Below are 10,322 nucleotides of genomic sequence, written 5' to 3' on the forward strand. Positions count from 1 at the left end.
TACATGCTGCTATGATGACTAAATTTCCTCACTGTGGGATTAATAAAGTCTAATCTAATCTAATCTAATCTAATCTAATCTAATCTAATCTAATCTAATCTAATCTAATCTAATCTAATCTAATCTAATATTTCTCCTCCACCACAATCCAATAACGAATGTTTTTATTAACTTTAGACAGTCAGGTTAATGAAAATCTTTTTAAATAAACAAATTAATTGTGACGTACAATATCAATATAGGTTAGTGTGGTTTTAGTAAAAAAGTAAAAATTATTAATAATTCTTTGCCCAAAAAGGAATTTTTACTTTATTTTTATATTTCCAGTGTTTCTCTTTTATTGTTTCTAGAATGATAATATTCATGTTAGCATCACCTTCAGTTATTGTTTGATAAGATACTTTTATATGGGGAATCTGTCAATTGTTAAACCTGACAGGTAAGCGATAAGATGTGAGGTGCAGTTGTCAGGAAGCAAAGATGCGGTGAAGAAGTTGATGCCAGACTGACTGAGTGACTGAAAGGAAGTGGAAAACACATCAGGCAGCAAAGGAGGCACAGACGGTGGTCTGTAAAATGTGCAGCAAGGAAGGGGGGAGCTTTTAGGCCTGAGCACCGGGGGTCCAGCAGCAAGGCAGGTCCTGCAGAGAGAAGGTAGCTGGTGATAGATCAGGTGGGTCAAGAAGAGGAGGCCGAGAGATGTGGTAGAGAAGTGTAAGTGGGTGAGCTGAGAGAGTGTAGAGAAGAGAGGGCAGTTTCAGTGACCTATGGTGCATGGAGATCAGTTGTATAAGCTTTCTTCTATAGGACCAGGAGAACAATATGGGAGGTTGGGAGGGGGGGTAGTAAGAAAAACCTTAAATACATCATTACCTCCTTAGATAAATTGAGGCTAAATTTATTTAAATCTAAATATTTAATTTATTAACCTATCAAAGGTGAGCTCCGCCACAGTGATCTTTGGGTTCTTCTTTACCTCTCTCACCAAGGCTCTTCTCCCACGATTGCTCAGTTTGGCTGGACGGCCAGGTCTAGGAAGAGTTCTGGTCGTCCCAAACTTCTTCCATTTAAGGATTATGGAGGCCACTGTGCTCTTAGGAACCTTGAGTGCTGCAGAAATGATTTTGTAACCTTGGCCAGATCTGTGCCTTGCCACAATTCTGTCTCTGAGCTCCTTGGACAGTTCCTTCGACCTCATGATTCTCATTTGCTCTGACATGCACTGTGAGCTGTAAGGTCTTATATAGACAGCTGTGTGCCTTTCCTAATCAAGTCCAATCAGTTTAATTAAACACAGCTGGACTCCAATGAAGGAGTAGAACCATCTCAAGGAGGATCAGAAGAAATGGACAGCATGTGAGTTAAATATGAGTGTCACAGCAAAGGGTCTGAATACTTATGACCATGTGATATTTCAGTTTTTCTTTTTTAATAAATTTGCACAAATTTCTACATTTCTGTTTTTTTCTGTCAAGATGGGGTGCTGAGTGTACATTAATGAGAAATAAAATGAACTTTTTTGATTTTAGCAAATGGCTGCAATGAAACAAAGAGTGAAAAATGTAAAGGGGTCTGAATACTTTCCGTACCCACTGTACCTGAGCACCAGCCATGTTGACTGTTTGTTGTCAACATGGCGCTGAGCTGGGACGTAGGAAGATCCCAAATAGGAAGTTTTCTAATTTCCAGCTCTTTGAACACATGATTGGTGAATTGAGTGGGGAGCTCGGGTGTAGTGCTTTTTGCTGAAGTATCAGAGAGCATATTTGATGGTCGAGTTGTTGCTTTTTCAGAGGCTGCGTAATCACTGTAGTGGCATGTTTACATACAGTAGTCAGTAGTTTTTTTTTTTTTTTTTTTTTCCAAAAACTTGGATTGGATAAAGTCAGCATTATAATCCTACTATTTTCATTGGTTATTCTGGATTATTTATTTTAAGTGTGATTGTCTGGTTTGATGATTCCAGGAAATGTTTCACAATAAAAGTCAATATAACATACAAAGACAACTTTGACAATTGCATTTTTTTCTCTCTCTCTTACATCACCAACACTTTTTTCAGGATTGGATCTTCAAGCAATTGTAAAGCACATTTAAATGAATTTCAAACGGTACCGAAGATCTGTGAATAATTGTTTTCTCAGTTGGAGAAAAAAAAAAAACAGCGGAGTGTCTTTTTGATGCGTCGCAGCAGCATCACATCAAGGGTGAGGAGAGCTGTGGAGCACCATGTCTCAGCTTCCTAAAGAAAAAAACCGGGCTTCCAAAAAGGAAAAGAAAGAATAGGAAGAGAAAAAAGAGAAAAGAAAGGGTGACAGAAATACATTTTTCACAATAAAAGGTGGCTGGTTTCCATAAGTGGTGAAAATCCAGAAACAAAACCCTGTTATCTTATTTGTCAAACAGGCTTCTGTCGCTCAACCAACATTTTTTTTAATCACTATCTTCAAAGAAAATTCAGTGTTAACATTTCTCTCCTCTTTGAGCCAATATTTAGTCAATGCCGGCAAACTTTTAGCAGGTTATTCATACTAAATCAGTTGTTTCTTCCCATGTGTTGTGCCAGATCCTGTCTCCCCATCCCCACAATCCTACCAGGAACGCAGCCCTACTCCCAGCTGAGGAAGGAGGTGAGCAGCTTTGTGTTAAAATGACATGTCAGTTGGTAATTGCAGGGTGTCTGTGGGACCTTCGTTTTTTATTCCAAAAAAAAAAGAAAAAAAGATGAAATCCTTTTCAAATGATAACAATTCAAACACTGTAATTATTTTTCCACATAATGATCATTATATAAAACAAAAATAGCCAATAGTCTGTAGGCTTTTGGCTGCTGGACAGTTTAAAGCATTGAGTGACAGTCAGTTAAAATAATACCTTCAAGTGATATAATTTCATGGCTTCAAAAAATTCCTGCCAGCGCTCCTGTCTAGATGACACACATGACATGCTTCTAGTACAGCAGAACGTTAAACAGGGTAGATGGAGAGCCAACCTGTCCATTATATTCTGCAGTAGAAATGGTAAGACACATTCTGTCAAGCTGTAAGATTTCGTTTGGTTCTAGGTAGGAGTGCATGGAGGCATAAGTGAGGTTAAAGCCAGTACTTGCCCAGACACGTACCTTAAACCTACAATAGCAGATATTTTTTTTGGCCACTTTTGGACAATATAACATCAACATGTCATAATCCTTTTAGAATATGTGACAAATGTCTGAGGAAACAGTTGCTTATTTACACATCCAGCAGGTAGGGATCAACATGGACTCGTGTTTTCAGGCCACTATGTGATTGTAAGAGTATTCACTCTTTTCTTGCTCTGTTTTTGGTCACTACAGCTGGCTTTTTCCTGTGAAATGTAGCTATAATCTGCTGTAGCAGGTGAGATAAAGTAGTTTTAGAGGTTTTTTGTTGTTGTGAATAGCAGCATGAAAATAGCTAAAATGTGTACTTTCAGAAGTGAGAGTGAATCAAAACAATAACGTTGTGTGTGTGTGTGTGTGTGTGTGTGTGTGTGTGTGTGTGTGTGTGTGTGTGTGTGTGTGTGTGGAGGGGGGAAGGGGTAGCTAAACAATGAGTTTTGTGACCTCTTTTACATTGTCATTGAATTTAATGTCATTATAGATATAGTGATTATAGCTGCTTTAATATCAACACACACACGCACACGCACACACACACACACACACACACACACACACACACACACACACACACACACACACACACACACACACACACACACACACACAGAAGCTCAGTTTATTGGCTGTAGCTTGCCTTGTGCACCCTCTCCTTGTAGCCTGTACTCATCCGCACCCCCTCATGGATTTACAAAGAAAATGATGGTGAAGGAAGGGTGGAGGCCGCCTCTCCAGCTTTCTCTAGTCCCGTGTCAATCGGGGGAGGGAGCTCACACTTTAGAGGCGAGAGGTCTGCGGTGAGCCAGAGCTGCGGTCCTCATCTCCCCGGCATTGTCCCCCCCCCACCCCCATCCTCCACTCCTGATTAACCAGACTCATCGCCCTCCATGGTCCATCGTTTCCTGTTACTTAGTTACCAGTTGCCATGATTTGCCTGGGCCGCTTGTGTTTCCATGGTGACTGTGCCCATTCTGTCGTCTCCTGGCTGCCTCTCGGTTGCGTTGTCCCGATGGCCTGCAGTCACCCCGGGCCCCGACCCACAGCTCCCTGCCTCACCGCCTCACGGCCCCATAAGGCTGTCAGTGTGTGTTCATGTCGCACTGCAGCCCCTCACCACACCAGGCTGGTAATGTAACTTCTGGCCGGTCCGTGTGGTCGCTGACTGAGCAGACAAAGAGGGAGTTGACATAATAGATGCTAAATATACAGTCAGTGTGCTCACTCTCTCCTTTGCACAGCTTCATCTCATTGCACAGCAAACATAGCAGCAGTGTATGAGGAGAGAGAGAGTTCAACCAACATTTTCTTTTTTTAAAAGACCAAAAAACAACATATTTATGTAACTGGCCAAAGAGTTTACTTTACTACAAAACATGTTGTCACTATTAGATCTATTTATGTACTGTAGAGTACATTTTATATATTTGCTTTTTAAGCTCAAAACACCAGAATGCTTTTAATTTGTCCTTTTTATTTGCTAATCTTGTTTAAATATACATTGAGACATACAAGATAAATGTTTTATAGTTATGTTTGCATCCAAAAGTAACACTAGATAGAAATTTCACTGAACATACTTTAGAGGGCACTGTATCATTCAGACGTCTTAAAAGTCATTCTTTCATCACTATTCCACTGCACCACATTAAGCTTAAGTCTAATTTGACCTGTTAAGTTAAATCTAAATGTTGTAATGCCTCTTTAATATCATCACACAATAAGAGGTTCTGTTCAAAGATGTAGTTAAATTATTAGTACACCATGATGTGACAGTCAAATTACAATATTTGTGCATTAAAATTCAATTAAAATACAGTTACAGTGCAAAACAATGTAAATGTAGAGATAAATTCCTCCAGAAAGTAGAAGACCAACTATTTAATTATAAACGTATTATATACAAAACAAAAACATTTGTAATGTTATATTATTGAAATGTATACAGTAAATGTTGTATTGCATTTATGGAGACAACAACAACAAAATATATTGAATCGTCCACAAAATGTATTTTAATGTTCTCATTTACTACTAGTCTATAAAGACAGAATTTTTTTTTTCACCTCATTACAATGAGTGAGTGTTTAAAAAAAAAAAAAAAATTGTAATCTGCTTTATTGGACTTATTATTTCATCTTTATAATGGTCTTTATTCCTTGTGTGCTTTTGTTTCAAATAGTTTTACTTGTGCTGTCTTTTTATGAGCTTGTAAGGCACTTTAAATTACATGAAAGGCGCAATACAAAAATCCACCTGGTAGTAATATACATTCTAAAGAGCACAAGCTCTTTCTAGAAACTTTACCCTAGTAAATCTAGGATAATCCCTACAAATCCCTGTGGATGTTTAACCATTAAAATATTTTCTAAAATCCAGACAAACAAATCCTTCAGTTGACTGAAACAGAGGTGTGTTAGTGATTGTGTGGTCTCATGTGGGACAGGTCCACTTCAGGATGGGCGACACAAAGGAGGTGCAGTTTTCAGCTCCTCCATCAGGAGGCAGTAGTTGTCAAATTGTCAGTCAGACTTAATCACGCTCGCAGATCAACACCGGCCGAGCAGGGTAAACTTGTCACCCTAACTGAGGCTGATTCACCATCACTCCCCCTCAGTTCGTCTGCCTCTCATCCTCTTATTCAGTCTAACACTCACAGCTCCGTGCCGCTGTCTGTCTCCCAGTCTCTGTTTACTGCGAGGCCTCCCTCCTCTGTGTCCTCCCTGAAGCTCTGTTCAGGTTGTTGTTGCACCGTCATCGAAGACAAATTTTGTTTGTTTACGCTACAAATACACACAACAACAAAAAATCTTGTTAGCAGTGTAAATACCCCTGAGGACGAAAACCTTGAGTGGAGCACTCCGAGATGCAATCGGTGCTGAAAATACATTTACTCGCATATGGGACTGAAGTACTGTTTTGATGTACTTAACTTCCGTATTTATATCGTTCATGTAGCACAAAAGTCTGGGCCCTGAACATAGGCAGCCTCTGTGGGCCCCCATTTCCTGGCAGTGCGTCTGCTGCAAGTAAAGGTTTCTGTGGTCAAACTAAAAAAAAAAAAACGGTGGATCCTTCATTTCCCATTTTGCAACTCGGTGGCATCTTTCATGAGTCTCTCGGGGACAACGTTACAACTCTGTCGGCTCATGTTATGACCTACTTTGTCAAATGTTTCAGCTTCCCCTCTGAGAAATCATGTTTTGTCTGTTATTTTAATATGACATTCAGCTTTAAAAACTACACTACATATAAGCCTCAGCCACAGTTACTATAGATCAGACTTGGCCCTCATCACTCCGCCCCATTTTGGGGGAAAGCAATGGACTTTCTCCAGAGACTTCAATGTAAAATAGCCTTACTAAACCAGTTCTTTGAGTTGCTGTGTAGTTACTTGCACCAACAATGATGTAAAAAACCCCTCTTACCTCCGATTTTTCTTTTTCCCTGTCATGTCCTAAAAAAGATCCTGACAGAAGAGCTCTATGGCACCACTCTGTAGAAGGGAAGACTGAAGTGAATAAGGAGAGATCAAATGAAACATTTTCATCTATCCAGCTTGTTCTCTGGCAGGTAGAGGCAAATATAACCCCTAGGCATAGTGGCGCCGTGTCATTTTTAAAGTAATTTTGACCCGGTGGTTTACAACGAATTGGTTCAGTAAGGCTATTTTACATTGAAGTCTATGGAGAGAGGCCAATGTTTAGGGGGCGGGGACATTTCTGAAAGCCAAAGTTCCTGGATGTGCCGGTCTGCTCTATAGAGAAGAAGCCCACCAGAGGAGTGAACCAGAGCATAAACGAATTCAAGAAAATGTGATGACGTAGCTGCTGAATTCATCCAAAGTTTTCCCAGATTTTATTTGAATTGTAGTTAATGTTGCGTTTGACATATTTCTGCACCTTTAACTTTATTTTAAACGCACGAGTTCTTTCATATTTTGGACAGATGAGTCAACCAGGACAGATTTAATCCTGAGCCTCATCAAGTTTTTTTTTTTTTTTTTTTTAATGTAAAATAAGTAACAGGACTTTTGCTTCCTGAACCAAAGGTTCTTAAATTAGATCCTCCCACTGGATGACTATTTTAACTCAGGCCTTAGAAATCTCCCTCCAGAGCCACAGATTAGATTAAACCTCTGTTTTTGCAAACTGAGTCAAAGATTTACGTGCAAAATTAGTGGAGTTTCCCTTTAACTGAAGGACCTGAACACTACTTCCACCGCAGGATACTTTACACACTAACATGTTCAGGGAATCTGCAAACAGATAAATAGAGAAGACACTGGTTGATAAAGGATCGAGTTGATCCAGCTGTTGTTCATGTTCAGGTCAGGGTGTAAACGCATGAGTGTGAAAATGCTGTCATCCCGCCTGTGTGCTTGAGAGAGTGGTTTTATTTTAGAATCTGGGGTATCTCAGTACGAGACAGCCCTCGCTGTGGCCCTCCAGGACAGGAGTAGTCCACCTCATGGTGAACGGAAAGCGCTCAGTGGGGGATTGGGAGCGTAATTACAGCAGTTTTGCCTCATTAGGAGTGAGGAGGCGTGACCCTGCCTACAGGTCCGACAGCTGAAGCGCACGGATGGCGGCGCTGGGAGATGATTTCTGCTCAGAGGAAGCAACGAGGGCAACCCGAGTCCTGCTTCCTGCTAAACATGTGTGATTATTGCAATGGCGGAAGACCTATTTGAGGCCTACAGTTCAGTTACAATTCAACCACCAGTGAAAGCTTGTGCATCAAAATGTTACATATAAGTATAACCAGCAAAATGTACTTAAAGCATCAAATCCACCCTTTTAGTGTTTATTATTATTATTACAGATGCATCCATGTAAAAGTTGAATTTGCAGCTTGTGGTTCGCACAAAAAGATAAATCTGAGCTGTCATCAGCAAAAACATTTCTTAGATAATCATTTAATTCTTTAGTTTTTTTTCATCTCCTCGGCCTCTGAAAATCCTTAAAAAAACATAAAATACTAGATATTTTCAACTCATCAGGCCTCTAAACGTCCCTCACACGAGACAAATCCAAACCCCAGAGTTAATAATTCACCTTGTTTGTGTTTTTATAGCACTGATGCAATACTGGGTTAACTTTACTAGTGGTCGTTGTTTTGACAAAACAAGCTCTCTTTCAGTCTAGAAACTGTTAAAACTGTTAAATTTACTGTAGCACAAAGGGTTAATCATAATTGGGTAAAAACACTTTCTACTAACAAGTAGCTTAAGATGACAGATAAAAGGAGTATAAAGTAGAACAATCCCTTCTGAAATGTGCAGAAATATAAAGTATTAGTCAATCAATTAGTTTAAAAGAATATTTATGTTTTGAAAATCGAATATTTTGGTAATTTTTTTTAAGCCCCTGTGGTTCCGACCCCTAAAATTGCAGAATTGTTTTCTTTTGTTTTACATGATAAGAAAAATAAATTACATATTTTTTTATTTGGATCACTGGTTGACCAAAACTAAGAATTAAAGACTGTGAGAAACTATGACTGTCATTATTTTACTGTTATCTGACATTTTATAGACAAAATGTTTAATCATGAAATTCAAAGGCAGCTAGAAACTGATTGTTAGTTGCAGCCTTGTAAAAAAAAAACAGATAACAATGGCAGTAATGAACCCTTTCCACCTTTGGCATCCCTACACCGGGACCAAGGCTGCATGTGGCTTTAAAATGCAGCCGGAGCCTCGCACATTCAATGAAGAGGCCACTCGTGACTAAAATGTGAGTAGCATTTGTTGTTCCTATTTTTTGCATCAAATTTGGTAGAGCTGCTGCTAAGAGTTTTTCGAAGAGCTTCAGGAACATCGGCGTCACCGAGTCTGTGGTAAAGCTGTTAGTTTTAACTGGAAGTTAATGTTGAATATTGCAGGAGTCTTTCAGGTCTCACTCTGGCCTGGTGATTAGGAAAAGAGGACTTGTATCGTTTCAAAAATACTCCCAAGTGTCTTTTATCTGTAGAGCCCAGGGTTGTCCAGGTCAGCCTTACAGCTGTGGAGCTTTCAATGACTAAATTTGGGGACGTTTTAGGGGGAGATTATAAAGTCTGAGTACCTTAATATTCTTTAAAAGTTGAGTAAATGTTCCACCGTCCACCACTGAATGATTTACCCAAGTAATCCGAGTTGAAGAAGAGCTATTTGCCCCCTCTCTGCATACATATGAAACAAGTTTACAGTAACAATAAACTGGATATTTGTGCCTTAAACCAACCTTTTCAGAATAAGAGCATGTGTTGAGATGTTGCCCTCCCTGAGGGATGGATGGCCCAGAGCCCTGGAGATCATCCCGTATGCAGGCCAGTCCTGAGAGGAGACACGACACCTGAACAAATGATGAAATTTAAATGAAATAGCCTGCAAAGGCCTCTGTCAATCACTACACGTGTTCACGCACAAACACACACACACACACACGCACACACACGCGCGTGTGAGCTTTCTTTATCTGACGATCCGTTGACGAAGTGCTGAGCTGTTCACCATGCAGTCGAGGTGGGGCTCTTCGGCACAGCATACCGTTGTCTGAGTCAGGATGGAGCGATGAGGACGGGGCATCCCACTCACCCTCTGCACGGCCGGAGACACTGCTGCGCTGCTGTCATGGCAACAGCAGCAGTCACCACCGCCAGCATGGGCCTGTAATGCACAGGCCAGGAGGAGTCACACACACACACACACACACACACACACACACACACACACACACACACACACACACACACACACACACACACACACACACACACACACACACACACACACACACACACACACACACACACACACAATGAGAGCACGACACACAGACAGAAAACTGCACCTAGGAGACAAATACTGATCGTAAGTGTGCTGCTTCTTCCTCAAACATCTGCAGACATTGAAACAAAGAGACTGATACAACTCTGTGGGATGTTTAAACCTCGTCCCTGAAAGTGGGAGAAAAGATCACACTGTTCTTTTAAACGCAGCTTTTCTTTCTTTTCATTTGGACAGATATCTCTCTCCGGACAATTTAAATCAATCTTAACCTTCTAAAACTGGCTTCTGAAAACATGCAAACAGTTTATGAAACTATCTTTTATCCAGACTGACATTTTCACAGCAGAGTTGCACCATTTATTTTCGGCAGAAGCACAAAGCTGCATCATACTAGGTCTGAATAAAATT

General features: G+C 40.3%; 1 long non-coding RNA gene across 1 annotated transcript; it reads right to left on the reverse strand.

Moving 5' to 3' along the window:
- Positions 1 to 5,105: 5,105 nt before the first annotated feature.
- Positions 5,106 to 9,776, reverse strand: LOC138624254 (uncharacterized). Its single transcript, XR_011311134.1, has 3 exons — positions 9,367 to 9,776; positions 6,568 to 6,635; positions 5,106 to 5,922 (listed from the first exon to the last, which is right to left on the reverse strand). It is a non-coding gene; the product is annotated as an uncharacterized lncRNA (long non-coding RNA).
- Between the last annotated feature and the right edge of the window lie 546 nt (positions 9,777 to 10,322).

This window comes from Brachyistius frenatus, unplaced genomic scaffold (assembly GCF_029030835.1).
Source record: "Brachyistius frenatus isolate BFR_SWC_R1_liver_20210118 unplaced genomic scaffold, ASM2903083v1 Contig_50, whole genome shotgun sequence".
NCBI classification, from domain to species: Eukaryota; Metazoa; Chordata; class Actinopteri; family Embiotocidae; genus Brachyistius; species Brachyistius frenatus.